The 15,908-nt window shown below is 38.9% G+C and overlaps 2 protein-coding genes across 7 annotated transcripts in view; one reads left to right on the top strand and one right to left on the bottom strand.

Annotated features, from left to right (window-relative positions):
• Positions 1–15,908, bottom strand: part of LOC135171482 (arrestin domain-containing protein 3-like) — a 92,099-nt gene that overhangs the window by 25,849 nt on the left and 50,342 nt on the right. The window lies entirely within an intron of this gene.
• Positions 13,572–15,908, top strand: part of LOC135171352 (cubilin-like) — a 35,361-nt gene continuing 33,024 nt past the window's right edge. Inside the window, exon 1 of the mRNA XM_064137838.1 lies at positions 13,572–13,876. The gene's annotated coding sequence lies outside the window, so the exon portion shown is untranslated. The remainder of the gene's footprint in view (positions 13,877–15,908) is intronic.

Genomic DNA, 15,908 nt, shown 5'->3' with positions numbered 1-15,908 from the left:
GTACGTCTATACTCACACATGCACACAGCCCTCTTCCCATCTCCTTTTCTCCCCTCACATCGAGTTCACAGATGCTTACGGTTATTCGTGGTATAAGTGTGCAGGTACCGAAACGCTGGAAAACCGGTGTTTGGTTGATGGCTGGGTGGGTGAAGTTGAGGGGGAGGGAGGTAAGGGAGTATACACATGGCGAGAAGTTTCCCCTTAGCTTCCATCTCTTATCCGGTATCCCTTCCCTTCCCTTCCCCCCCCTGGCACTCCTCTCCACCCTCCTCTTTCTACCCTCCTTAAGTCGTAAATCCAGTTTGCCCGAGCCATCGATATCAACGTCGAGATTCAATCCACCCTCGCGTGCACACGGACATTGCTTATTCGTAGATCAACGAGAAAAATTGCCAGTCGCGACACTTTCGGACGTGAAAGAATTTCAGATGAAAATCCTTGGTTATTTTTACTTGTTTTCTTTTTTTCTATTGACAGCTTTTTCATTTTGCCAATTTTCATCGTTTCCTCCGCTCCATTCTTCCCCGTCCAGTTCCTTCTTATGTTCTCCTTATATACTCTTATACTGTCGTAAAAAGGGTGATAGGACGACGGGGGTGGGGTTTCACCACATGCAATCCCATATAACCAACCATCGTTTTCAGCAGAAACGTTTTTTTTTTTCTCGTCGAAGAATGGAGGAGAAATAATATGAAATAATCGAACCGACACACTACGCGCCTCGACTCGAAAATATTGAACCAACCGTATTTTTTGTCAGTGGTTTTTTTTCCCCCCCAGCCAAAGCCGGTATCATTTTTCTAGTGCCTGAATGCATCCCTCTTTTGCTCCCCCGTCGATATCTTTCTTGCTTCACCGACTTCAACGATAAAAATTAAAAAGTTCTTTCCACCTCAAGCGACTTCAGCTCGCTAGTGATTTCTAGAATACTATTGGAACTTTTTCTCCGGTATTTTTTTCACCGCTCGAGACAGAGAGGGCTCCGTGCTTGGGGGCCACTGCTAATTAAGTCTCTTGAGGCGCACAGTTGTGAGACTTGATATGAAAATGGAGGACTTTTTCGGATCATTCCTTTTGCGCTTGGAATTGGATGGATGACAAATTCATCAGCGAAGGTGTGGAACGTGGTGAATTCATTCCTCAATTCAAGGTTTTTGAACAGCGATTTTATCAAATCAGATATCAGATTTGGATCAAATAATCAATATATCCTTTGAATATTAATTTCACAAGGACAGAGTATGCGCGTGTCGTACATTTATATATAGTAATGCCCCGTGAGTAATTATTCAATTTGTTAAAACATTTTTTATCATATGAATTGTACTAGAGAAAATCAAGAAAAATCAAATCTGTTCTCTAGTGTATTTTTCCACTCGATTTGTCAGTGAAGAACGTCATTAAGAGCTACGACTAATTGAAACATAAGCGGATTGCATTTCCATTGTCCGTAATAAGTGCATAATAAATTAGTTGGATGCACATGTCACCCCAAAAGATTTTTTTTTTATTGCCTCGAGTGGTTCTTCTTTCGTCCCTCTAGTTTATTCCTGCGATTGACTGACCCGCGGCTAACAATCAAGAGTCCTGCACTCCATACATGATCAATAATGTAGATATATTCGAAGAATGGCAACAATGTTCACTAATGGAATAAAATGACAAGTAGATACGATCCATTATTTCCTTTCCGTGCATTCGTGCTCCTCCTCATGAATGGACAATTGAAATTCTACTCTCCTATTCCGTACCAATATGGAATGAGGCTTCAAGAATATCTATGGAGTGGAATATTTCTCATCGGCGGACCAAACACTGGGTTTTACTACTCCGAGCAATTTCCCCATTGTGAGATATTGATTGGAAATGGTTACTGCCGGCTGAAAATAATCTCCACATAATGACACGCTAGAGTGAGAGTACGACAACGATATTTCATTAATTTGTTCAACGCCCGTGACAATTATAAATGAAACAAATATTTTATAGATTTTTCACATCACTAGAGTTTTTCTGAAGAACTTGTCTGCCTTTCAACGGTCTCAAAGTGAGATCTGCACTTCTGAAATTGGCACATTTGAACATTTCCATTCAATACTTCAGTCTCAACTTGCGATCTCGATGTAAAAAAATTTTTATCAAAAATTTCTCACCCCCAGGAAAAAAAATTTGATAGAATGGGTTTCCATAGCTTTCACCTCAGTATTTCCCGTGTGATCGATGTAGTCACTTCTCCATTTATCTGTACAAACGTGTAAGCTGAATGTTTCAGTTTCAATTCCCAGATTCAGGAAATAATAGGCATTGTCCACATTGAATCCACTGTTCCTCTACTCACTCGGTATTTCAGTAGAATACCGCAATGACGCGAGAAACATGCCTTCTATGTCTGGCTACACCATCGAATCGCTATCGAACAATGGAAAGCCCGTCTAGCGTTCCAGGGGAGGGTGAAGCTATGCTCAAAGCCATTGCACATCCTCAGTTTGTCCTCAGTAGACTATTCTGTTTCCTGAGTGAATAGCCGTCATCTCTTGACAGGAACCTCACTCATAAGGGTTATCCAATATTTCCAGGATAAACATCGAACTTCGGGCTGATACTGTATCAGCATGGATGTGGACCCTTGCTTTGGAGTATTCTATGTATTTCATATCGAAATTTATGAGAAACTGGAGAAGTTTCAATTCCATAGCGATTGACAATTTCGAGTGAATTTTCTTCTTCAGCATGTGGCTGTCAGTTTTCTCGGGAAATTACAAATATCCCTTCATTATATTGATATAGACCGTTAGGATAAATACGTCGGATATGCTAGAATTGGCAGGAATCTATACTACGTAATGACTAGGCGGTGGGATCAAGCTCTCTCATTGTGTTTGAGAAAGGAAAAGGAAGTTGAGAAGCTCCGCAATGTGAAAATTACAGCGACGGACTTCAATCAGCGCCGACATTATCTCAACAGTGGGAATTTTCAGTCCCTAATTTCATAAAGAGTTGAAGTTTTCCGGGAATAAGTACACCACGAAAAAAAAATTGGAGTAAGAAGAGGGGTGGGATTAATACTCGTAATGTCGTCGATCTGAGTTTTATAATGTTAATTAAATCCTTGTTTTTTTAGCCCTCTACCGTGTGAGTCAGTTATGTAAAAAAAGAATACATAAATCCAGTCTAATTTCTCCTTCAAGATTTTAATTTAATGATCATGCATATGGAGTGCAGGAGATAAAACGTTTTTCTGTTATTTGAAACTGTTAGAGTTCCATCACGAGATTAAACATTGTTAAGATTGAAATGGATATGAGGCAGAGAATTTAAAAGCGCTATCGGGCAATGTCATAAATATAATTACTAGCCATGCATCGTGCATACATGACCGAATCACTGGAGTTGATTTTGTCGGTATGTCGGAAAAAAACTCGCAGTTCTTATCATCATTTGCTTTAATGTGCAAATCTGATCTCAACTAATTTGCAAGTCAGGAGATTAAGTACTCTTCATAATGAATAATCGCGTGTGTTTGAACATAACAGAAATCTTTCGTGCAATATTTTTTCAATGTTGAGGGTGTTTTATTACATTCGAATTTCAGAGTATTTTATTATTAATTATCCAGCGAGGTGTGTTGGGTCTGTCAAGTTCATTCTGATAGCCACCGTGATTGAAATTATTTCATTCTGGTAATTCAGAAGATTATTAATCGCTTCGATATTTTTATGGTTGAAATTTTTTTTCAGGAGTATTTTGGGGCCAATATCACGTGCAGAAGAGCTGAATATTTCAACGTAATTTCCGGAAAACCGATACAATTTTGCGCGTGTGGAGTTGTGTTATGAGTGAAAAATTATGAAATATTTCTGATAATTGCGTTGGAATGTTCAGGTAAAAATTCTCAACGATACAAACGAATTATTCTGTTTATGGAAAAAAAATTCTCTATAAATTTTCTCTAATTCACGAACAATATTATTCAAATAAGTGTCAGAGTGTTGAAAAAGGAAGGATTTTTATACGTTTGGAAAATCGATACAGAAGGATATGTGATAGTCCGAGAATGCGATATCAGGGACTCTATACAAATGTGTTGTACCATAAGCTGATCAAATGGAAACTGAATAATGCAGTGTGTGCTCTTCCATTTCACCCTTCGCCTCTTACTCGGTGGTATGCAGCACCAATCCAGATGACTGCATATCTATATTTCCCGGATATATGCTTCCGTAATATCTGGGGTGCCAGTGACCCCGTGAACTCATTCGAATTTATACCTCTCCGTATGTAAGAAGGATGAAATTATCGATTGATAAAGGAGGAATTAGCGTCAGAGAAAGTTACACGATAATTCAATATGCGGGTTAATGGACTGCATAATACTAGTTGAATATATTCCACCTTGCGAAGGTAATCAATTATTGAAATCAGATGACTACTCATTGTCCTGAAGTGATCAGCGATTACCAATGAGTCTGTCTTCCCTTCTTTTTCATCAAGAGAAAAATTCTCCAAAAATTACCTTTTCAAATTCCTTGAAATTTTAAGATATTTTAGACGAAGAGCAATAAATTTTTGTGCAACGGAGACGTTTCAATTTTTTTCTCCGTGAAGAGAAATAGTTCAATCAAAATTACGTGGAACTTCCGTAATTACCAAGTGAGAACAAAGGTCTGATACAAATTCCGGAACCAGTAAATGTACGAAACGTTCCGTAAAAATTATGTAACTTCCGGGTACTATTCACAGAGCGTTCAGTACTTTTTTTCTGAATCCTCAGTAATTTTTATCGGACCACTTGCGCATTACGGAACTTCCCGGTAATTTATATTGAACCTTTTTCCCCCATGTGTACTGTGAAATTTGTCACGCCATTTCTTGTCATTTTTATCCAACTTCCCGCCCGTGCAAGCGTACTTTCCACGGGAGAAATATTGATTTCAATGTAGGAAGCGACTAATCATGAAATTTTCAACTTCCTTGAAAACCGAATGGAGTTTTGAATTGTTAAACACGCAGAAAGATGAGAATTTTTCAACTTGGTAACTACTGACTCAAGATCATGGGATAATAATAGAATACGGGGCTATACAGCAACACAATATTCTACTATCACCCTTGATAAATCTCAAATGTATTCCGGGTCTGACCCTGTAACCTAAATAGGGTTTTTTTCGCGCGCGAACGCTGGCATTCATCTCTCCCGCCCTCGCTGGCTCGACCCAAATACTATAAAGTACAATATGCAGTTTACAAGATTAACCCATTCAACGTTCTCACGGGGCCCCGACTCCCCATCATTTTGTCCCTGGAAACGTGAGCACCCGCGCTTTCCTTACGACCCTCAAAAGCACACCCCCGCCCTTTCCGCACTTATAAATAATACCAATACTTTACGCCGATAGCTTTCGTATCTCAGAGCGATGATTTGTTTGGAAGCATAAAACCTCGATTTTTTAAAACATATCGCAAGCATTTACTGTACATTACTTGTGTCAACAGCAGGTAAGAACTTTTCTGCCATTTTAACCATCGATAAATTCATGTTATTGGAGATTTATTTTCACAAGGGCCACGACGATAACGACAATAAATGATTCATGAGTCAATACAGTATCGAAAGTTATAAACCATAAATACTGTATCAACACAGCAAAGCTGGGTATTTTTGAATACAAGGACTGATATTGCGTCTAGTTCAATAATTTTTCATTAAAAAGTTTTGCTGACACGGGGCCCTCTGCTTATACCTTAGTGTATTTAATTTCAACGATAGTCGCAAATGTCCGCCTTCTCGGCTCGACGTATATATATGGACACCCACTCGCTACGGGGCGTATTATTCTGACCGAATATTTATGGGCCACCGGGTACAACGTAGTTCACGAAAGGACAAAATGAAAATCTGGGTAAGATAGAACCATTTAAAATTCTCAAATAACAGCTCCATCTCGGAGGAATATTTGAGAGACATCGTTTGGAATTGAAAATCCATTAATAAGAGTTGTATAAATATATATTAATAATTATAATTAAAATTGTTCATATCACGTCGCCCTTGGGGACCCGACGGCGATGTGATGTCCGGTGGAAGGTGACAGCTCATCGTCAGTCAATTTTTCAATGAAGTATCTTGGAAAAGGTACGGAATTGGTGCGCTTGTCATCTGGATATTGACATAATCATGCGTTTGAGAGCTTTTCGGATGACTGGAAATTTTTTTTCCGTTTGAGAGGAACGAAAATTTGCACGGAAATGAGGACGGAAAATGTGTGTCCCGTCCAAAATCCTCCTCCCTGCTGAAACGGATTCTTCAACCTCTTTTTCCCTCTTTTTTTTTAATCCGCTTTCATTTTTTTTTCACTCCGCTCTCGTTTCCTCAGGAGCCTTTTTTCTCTTGCGTAATTTCTCGCACAGACTCTTGAAAGCCATGTGCATGGGGCCTTCAACTCATTCCTCCACTTTTTGTCTGCATTATATATTCCTCCTCAACGTAAATGCCGACCTCTTCACCATCCACAAGCAACGGGGAGAATATCTCAAATTTAATTCGAGAAATTAATTCGTAAAAATGATAAATATATATCTTCTTTTATCAGGGAGTTTATATTGATGTTCTCTTTCATCAGACAAAAGTGGAAAATTAATTGAGCGAAAGAACTGACAGGAAATGGTACCTTCATTGTTTGCCTTTATTTCTTCCCAAACAATGAGTGCCTGAGGGTAAAAGTTTCGATCCATCGTTTCTACGAATGTTCGAAGGGGACCGTTCTTTCATCAGGGCTTTGCCCCGGACACTCTCGACCCACACCTTTTCGTAAACTTTCAACCCTCCACGAAACTTGAAAAAAAAAAAATACAAACTTTGGAAAAAAAATTAAATAAATAAAGACCTCGCGCAGTGCTAGACGAGGAAACGAAAATGAGAACGAGGGAAAGGGACTAAATGAAGTGGAAAAGTGTTGTAGAGAGTTGCGGGAGAGAGAGAGGAGGGAGAAGGGTTATTACTGAAAGTTTAATTAGTCCGTCTCTTTTGCTGAATACACTACTTTTTGTTTGTTGTAGAATGGAGGGAACAGAAAGAAAATGCCTTGTTCCATTACGCGTCGTCGACGTTGCGCCTTTAATCCCACCTGCATTTTATCGTCCACCATCAAGTTTTCCAGTGAAAATTATTTTCTTCTAAAAAAAAATACCCCTCCCGTCCCGCACTTACGTGAAAAATACAGGGCTTAATTTACTTTGAGATTTGAATTGAACGCGCACGCGTCCAGTTCTTTTAGGTCGATAAATTGGTGCAATCATGGCCACTAATGGGGTAAGAGCCCTGGAGGCAGTAACTCCTCTTAATGTGCGAAAACTCGCCGTGTGTAGTTTACTGCCTCAACAAACTGGCCAGCGGGCTAAAGTAATTCATTTGATATACAACATCCAACAGATTTCTTTGATCATCCCGGGCCAGTATATTTCATCGAAACCTGCTCGATGATCGGGAAATTATGAGCTACAAATCTCATTTGAAAATATCGAATTTCTTTATTGAAAAATCCCCGAGTCGATGTCTTCATTGCGAGGACGAATTTCCTTTTTCCAATGACATTCCGAAAAATTGTTAAATCCTAGTACTAATCCATGATGAAGAGATCGGTACTCGCACCATTATGGCTCATCATACCTGCGACACATATCAGTACAGCAATTTCCAGGACTATCAAACCTAGCCGGTAATATACCAGAGGTAAATTACGAAAGGTAATTGCCATGACCTCTGGCAAAACTCTTTGTTCCCTCCGGTTAATTACAAGTCTTACAATATATTCTGAACGAAGCTTCTCACCAGCTGACTCAGCCCACCACAACTTGTTCGTCTCAACCATTTTATTCCCACAACAATATTTTCCGCGTTACCATTACTCTCATTCTGAGATGCTTCTCCTTCATCGCAAGTCAGCACCTGCTGCACTCCTTTGTAATCTTTCATAAATAGATATAATACTACGAGGAAGCACCAACCACTCGTACCTGTTACCAGAGGAACATCAATATTATACACCATATACCACACGAATATACCCGGGCCATCATGTGCATCAGCATTTCCATTCACAATTATTTCAAAATAAACGGAGAATGTCTCAACCAGGCACATCACACCAGTGAATGAGTGAAATTATTTTCAAATTCTCATAGTCATGCATCATACATCTTATTACTACCGAAATGCTTTCAAAGACAGTCAACCACTCATCTCAGATTCTGTTCACACAAGTGGAGCGTCACGCGCGATATATTCCTTCTCGTATTACTTCCCCTTGACAACGACCTCTGGTGTGAGCGTCCCTGCACTACACAACACTGCAGTCATCTTCACGAATCACCATTTCAGGAGAGTTTCTAAACATTTCCCGTCAAATTGCGCGTCTGACAATGAGAGCTCCTTTCACAAATTTGCATTCAGCCAGCGAAATCATAAGTCTCATTGGTGGATCAGCAAATGCGTGACACATTTTAAACTTATATGATTCACTGTTCTTCGCCAGATAGGAGAATTCCCATTCAGCGTTACCAAGCATGAGTTATTTTGACATTCTAGATTAGAGACAGGAATGAAGAAATGAGATTTGGAAAAGTGAAGGAATCCTATCATGTCTTTTTTACTCTTGACATTAACTCTCTCTCCCTCTCTTTCCTGTCTCTGCATCCCGCCCAGCGATGGATATAAGGCGTAATGGGAATATTTTACCCTCGGTCGGCTCTTTCGTCGTGGATGGAAGAGGCACACATCCATCCATCTATCCTCCCTGTCCCCTCCCAGCACAGAGCCTCTATACTCCAACTTTATTCTTCATCTCTCACTTGGTTCCATCTTTGTCGATCTCATGTAGCCTCGGCGGCTCAAGCCGGGCTCGGCTTACAGGATGAACCAAAAGCGACTTTTGTGAGCCATGAAGCGTTCATTCCTCTACCTTCTTACACACACCTTGCCTCCTTCACTTCCTCCATCTTTCTTTGAAACTCTTTCGTTTTCATTCCTTTCAAACAACCCACGTTTTCTGTGGAAAATCCATGGTGGAGGTATAAACGAGCCCAAGCTTTCTTCGGAGGATTCTGTATGATTTCATTTTTCTCATATCGCTTTTCTTCAGTTGAGGGGTAAAAACTTGCGAGATTCACACACAGCCAATAAGATGGCTTAAGCGAACGATGTTTATCACACCGTTTTACTTCAGAAGTTCATTGCTGAGTTGGTTACCATCCAGCGGAAGGGAAATTTTTTCCGTAGACACGTCTTTCATTTCATGTTTGAGTTAAGTCAGTTTTTCCTCATGCAACGGGAACATGGAAAATTTGAGGTTTTTTATGTTCAGAAATACCGTAAATTACTCTTTCATGGACCTAATTTATCATTTAGTAGGAAAGTAAAACACAAATTTAGGAGTAACTAACTTTACGATTGAGTGAGAATTCCCCTAGCTTTCAAAAGACGCTTGGAGCATTTAATTTGGTTTTAAAATATATCGTTAGTCGCACAGCTCCCGATATATTGATCGCTCTATATCGGGGATTGAGTAAAAACAGTTAAAATGTCGAATTGATTAAATGAATTGGTAATTGAATTCTTCGCATATTCCCATGCTAACTGTATGTGAAAATTACAATCACAAATTGATTTAGTACCGTTGTTCGCCGATCCGATGGAATTGATTATCACCAGGAGTCTCCTACGTCTGACTCCTTTTCCATCACTTCTACTTCTTTCCTTCCCCACCCGCTAACACAGAAATCCATTTTACAAAACGTTCATTAAGTGAATCATTGTTCTATCTTCGTACTAATACATATTAAAGATCCATATCGAAATTTTTATCGATTTCGCGATTAAAGCATGAAAATGCTTTAACTTCATAATGACGTCAACGACCAAAAAATACGAGACTCTCTCGTATAAATAGAACATATGAGGCTCGAAAAAGCACAAATTGATTAATTGATGAACGAACCGTTTGCGCATAAATAATTGATTACGTTAAGTATAATTTTGTCGCTCGAGTGATATTCCAGGTAATATTTGCCTGAATTTTATCTTTCCAAATGTTCGCTGGCCCAATTACACCGCAATACAAAATTACAACTAAAAATTCCCAATTAAAAATCACGAGATTATAACGTAATTCGTGTTTATTCAAGAGCCCTTCTTCAGGTGTCTACAGCAGAGTTCTGAAGTTATTCATGTATGAGTTGTCGAATTAGGAAGGAACAAACTCCTTGCAAATGTACTCTCCAAATTCAGCTGAAAGCACATAAAATCGACTTCCTCATGAAGTCCCGATGTCAGTAAATTCTGCTTCGATTACCCCCGTTGGTTCACTAACATTTACGCTATCAAAAGACAAACAACAACAACAACAACATTTCTGGGCGGTCTACTTGATGTTTCATTATCCCAAGATATCAAATTTCGAGTCTCCATATCCACCAGTCCATTGAACTCAAGGAGGCAACCATAACAATACATTCAACACCGTTACATACTGACTCCGATACTAAAACTGAAACGTTTTAAACCGTAAAAACAATAGACACTACTAACCGGACGTTGGATAGCCTTCAACAAAACACCAAACCACTTTTCTCTCTCCTTCACCCATTCCTTCACCCGTAGAGCTAGCTCTCACTTCGTCGCTTTGGCGTCAGCTCTGATAGAATCAACTTGGTGTACCCTCTTCCGTTTATGTACAGGAAATTAGTTTGTGTCTGTTGGAGAGTGACATTTTACAGCATCATATGTACCCAGAGTTATATGTCCCTTATCTAGTACCACCGTTTTGGCTTCATTGAGTTCAATACATACTTCCTTCTGGTCAACATGTATCCGAGGGATACAGATAGAATGAGATTAATCCAATATGCACGGAGAGAAATGCTTTTTTAGATCAATGTCTGGAGGGGAATGGAAATCCACTGACGGAATATTTCACACGAAAAAAGAAAATAAACGACAAATTACCAGAACGATTCGAGTAATCACCGAGTGAAATTCTACCCTGGATTTTTTTTTGCTCTATTCCGAGGGAAAAATGCCAGAATGGTGGCGGTTTTGCGTTACTTTGAAGTCGTATAAGCATTATTGGAATTTTGAGGATTAGATGGAAAATGAATTATGAATGAAAAGTTGAAAACTGACGGGGTTGTACGAGGGACTCATGCGTGAGAACCGGGTTTCATTCCCGATCCCCAACCCCTTTATCCCCCGCAAATTATTCCATTTTGCTGCATCCTCTCTATTTATTCCCAAAATGAATTGATTTCAATATTAATTAATTAACGTCCATCATAACTGACTGTAACCTATTAGTTTTGACATGGTAGGTATTCCATCAATAATTCCCTTTGTGTCATCAATTCCCTTGATGTAGGTATTTTCACATATTAATCGACAAGGGAACATTTTTTATTGAATTCAAATAGTCCTATTCCGATTCTCACGCGACAATTACCGATCCATTTCTGTCTGTATTTCCTTCAATATTTATTTCAGTATTTATTTATTTTCCAATCATGAATTGTTCCCGGGGGATTGTCACCAGGACTCGTTAATTCCCATTTCATACCATGAGTGTATATATATACATATATACGTTGAAGCCGAAAGCTTCAAGCTTCCATTTATACACACAGTGAGCGTAAGAGCCAACTGCACCAGCATTCATTGGATAGTAATTTGCTAATTGCAGATTTCATTGCGTTGATCGCAGTCTTCTTCATCCAATTACTAATGTACGTAATAAGGTTATATGTGTTTTTGTTGAAAACTGTTTAATTTAAAGTGATAAGAATCGTACATAACGTAGGGAACACTGATTTAGCAAACGTTTTAGTTGGCACTCAAGTTTTTCTATTAATTTCCATTATGACATTAGCTCCAAAACGTCGTGAAACATCACTGAAATGCTGGATTTCAATTCTATTTCAATTGGAAACATTCACCGACGTTATAATGGACATTACAAGTGCAACGACAGTGAATTTTTTATGCTCAGTGATTATTGACTCTTCAATGAAGCAATTAAATTTTTAACAGTTTAAAAATTCAATGAAATTAGCACCTGAATCGTCATCATTGTCGTAGTGCTCACTACCGTATAATCTTGAAAATGAAGAATTACTTGAATCTCTTGACGAATGTTATTAATATTTCCGGAAGGGACCGACATTATTAAAAATTTTCAGCTTTTTCCCTTGATATTTCAAGCGTAATTTTATAACAGTGTACGGGTCTGCGAGTAAAAGTTCAGAAAGTACTTCAATGAAGTTGAAGTGACTGTTGTGGAGTACTTCATTTAGGCCGTCGATCCCGGTATTGAAGAAACCGATTCTCAACACGTCTGACTGGTAGACATATCAGGTCGCCTCCCTCGGTTATATAAGACTTTGATTTCTGATTCTAGACGAGGCATCCAATTCCCCACACTTCTATTTCCCATCAAGCCTCCATACTTCTACATATAAATCAGGGTAAATGTATCCCACATTCCATTAAAACTGAATGAGCCCTCAGAAATCGTTGAACAAAAAAAAATTCTTCATCGCTGAAACTTTGGACTTTTCGAAAGCCTCTTCACTCATCTACTCTCGCTCCATCAAAGTAACTCCCCCTCTTTCGGACTTTGCAAAGTGACGAATGGTGTAGAATCCACGATACTTTGAAGAGTATTGCCGTGCAACGGGGACAACACGAGAGTTTCAGGGACAGAGTGAAGAATGAACATATTTGATAAACAAACTTCCACGAAGAATATTCAGTAAAAATTGTATGAAAATTGTAGTACGAGTGCTTCCAAATATCACAGATCGTCAGGTATGAAAAAATGGAGTTGAGGTAAAATTTCTCACGATTTCAGAGAAAATGGGCTTTGGAAAAAAGCGTCTGAAGAAAATGAAAATTCATCTGAATTTGAAAAATGAATTCAGATGTTTAGGCACCTGTTCTTGAAATATGTCTCCAACTTCAGGGAATCCAGCTTCGCATACTCCATATTCTCTCTAAATTCTTCATACCTCAACCCTTAAATCAACGCAAATGTATCCCACACTCTATTAGCACTGAACCAGTCTTTAGAAGTCAATGAGCAAAGAGAAAAAATTCTCTTTATCCCAGAAAGTTTCGACTCTCCGAAAGCCTTTTCCTCGACTCACTCTCACTCCATCAAAGCAAGCCCCCTCTCTTTCGGACTTTAGAAAGTGACGAATGGTATAGACTCCTCGATACTTCGGAGAGTAATGTCAGGCAAAGGGTGAGATGAACGCATTTAATAAACAAACACTGCACAAGCTATCTCCTGAGCTTGCAAAGTCCTCAGGTACATCCCCTTTCCCATCCGAATTCTCATTCCACATTTACCTCGCATCAAACCTCACTCTTCTCTCCCCCGTGTCCCTATTTCTCCCTCAATTCTTCCATGATACATCTGTCCCTTTGCCCTCCTCCCCCCCTACCACAAGCTGTGATGCGCGCCACGCTTAAACGAGAGAGCTTGCGCGAGCTTCGACCCACCAGAGCGACACTCGGTCAGAGTTGATGTTCACCGCGGTGAGCTTAGCCGTGCGGTCGCTACAACTTTCCCGGTGTGATAGCTCTGCTTTCTGCGCGGAATCAACTGAACACGCGAAACCGTTTGCATCAAGGTCGTTGCCAAGTTATTGCTCGATAAATAATGAACGCAAATATTTTTTTACTGATGACCACGAGGGATTTGGCTTGATTGGTGCTTGTGCTTTATAAAGTTTGGTTCAGACACATGGTTACCGGGGAATTGGGGGTGCGTGGGACTAAATAGTGAGTTATTAAGTTCAAGGACACGGATACTGCGGCCAACACTAGGTGATTATTCATCATTTTTAGAGGGTATTGGTACTAGAAGAGTTATTACACAGTTTTTAAAAGGAAAGTTACGATATTTCACGGTCATTCGGTTTTTTGGAAAATTTTTTATCTCACGGAGACGAACGATCGCTGAGGTCGCGGTTATTGATGGAAATTTTTAGCTGTGAAAGACTTATTTCGTGATTTCTTTTCTTAAGTTTTGACACTTTGTGTGTGATTATATGTAGACACGATTGGGGGAGGATGTCGTGAGGTTTCGACTTTCATTGTGCTGGTACATGAATTTTTGGAGATTGATGTGATCGAAGAATGGTTGACCTATTCGATAATGACTGATATTTAATTTTCAGTTTTATTTAATTATTCACCGTTTAGGTGAATAAGTGCTTGATTTATGAATTATTATCAATTAAAAACTTTTCTAATTACATTCCAAGTAAAATTTACCCATTAATGAAGTTTCCAACATTTCATTGGCCTATAAACATTGTCATAAAGATATAAACCGAGAATATGAAATTCCTCGGGATATATGGGAAAAGCTAAAACGCACGTTTAAGCCTCTTTCATTAGAAATCAGTAGCGAATGGGTAATACGATTATCTTGTTTTTGACTATTGTTCAGTCCGCGAGTTTATGAAATCTAAAAAACGAAAAAAAAATTGTCAAGACCTTTTTAATAGCCCAAAGCCCAATGAAAAATTATCAAAAAACTACTGAATGAAGCATAATTCAGTCGTTTCTCGTATTAATTTATTTCTTGAAAATCTTTTTGGGTCACTAAAGTCTTCATTAGAGTGCGATATATATAAATGATGTGAAATATTCATATTGCTTCTACCCATAATGCAATTGACTTCGCTGCTTGTTTCAATTTGGATCGAATTCCAACTAAATACCTCTCCAATCCACCAATTTGGATCCAGAGGGAATAAATCCAGTGGCTTTCAGCAATTTGTTCCCCGTGTGCAGCTTTATCCCGTACACGAAGAGAAATTTATTATAGAATTGTACAGACTATTTTATTACCCCACCAGGCCTGAGCAATAGTATTATGGGAACTTCAATTTGAATTTTTAACATTTCACACCTCTAATCCACCCCCTAAAATTTCTACCGAGAAAGTTAACTTTGATTTTCTAAATCCGTTTTTTGGCATGACTACCTCGTAATGTTGTAGATTAATCTATTCGAAGGGGTGCGGATAAAAAATTGGGGGCAAAAGACCGTTGAAAACATGAGAACATTACATTGTCTGACGTAATTGTGATGTATAGCTATAAATTCCCAGAAATCACTGGATGTCGTGTGACTTTTTTGGAGCTTTATACAGAAATTACTGTTCAATCCATAACATATCCCGAGTACAACAACACGAAGAATTTATTTTTCGTTTTGCATTTCTTTCCGACTTTTCACGCAATAATTCCCACAAGAGTTTCCCGTTTTATTTGACATTTTGTTAGGTATATTTTTTATGTATACCACACAAGGTATATAATGTAACTAAGTTTACATACCGTTAAAAATTCAGTAAACCTTTTCTTTCAGTTTTTACCTAAAAATTCTCGAAGTTCTCGCAAATTCCCGGAATGCGCCTTTTAATTGTGGAAACATTATCTTTCGACTGTGAGAGACGAGAACAATCCGCTTCATGGTTGTCCTAAAAAAAATTATGTTATCCGAGTGGGAACATGGGTTGATTCGTCATAGGGTCTGACACAAGGGTGATGGCAGAATAAAAAAGTGGGAGTAGAAGGGGAGGCAAATGGCAAACGATAGAGACAACGTCAGCGTACAGTATGGCTCGATGGACTCCCATGGGAATATAATAGCACTCGCATGACGTAGCAGATAGTCCTGGTTTCTCAAGTGTCACCCGTTCCACCATTTTTTTTTTATCCTTTTATCTTCTCCATTTCGCCATTATTCAGTTTCAAATAAAATGAAAACCGTGTACAATGCTCAGGGCGCTTGTGAACTAGTAATGAGTTACCTGGCAGGTGCACTAGTGGGAAAATCATTATTA

This window comes from Diachasmimorpha longicaudata, chromosome 2 (genome assembly GCF_034640455.1).
Source record: "Diachasmimorpha longicaudata isolate KC_UGA_2023 chromosome 2, iyDiaLong2, whole genome shotgun sequence".
Lineage (NCBI taxonomy): Eukaryota > Metazoa > Arthropoda > Insecta > Hymenoptera > Braconidae > Diachasmimorpha > Diachasmimorpha longicaudata.
This window is presented reverse-complemented; position numbering and strand designations above follow the sequence as displayed.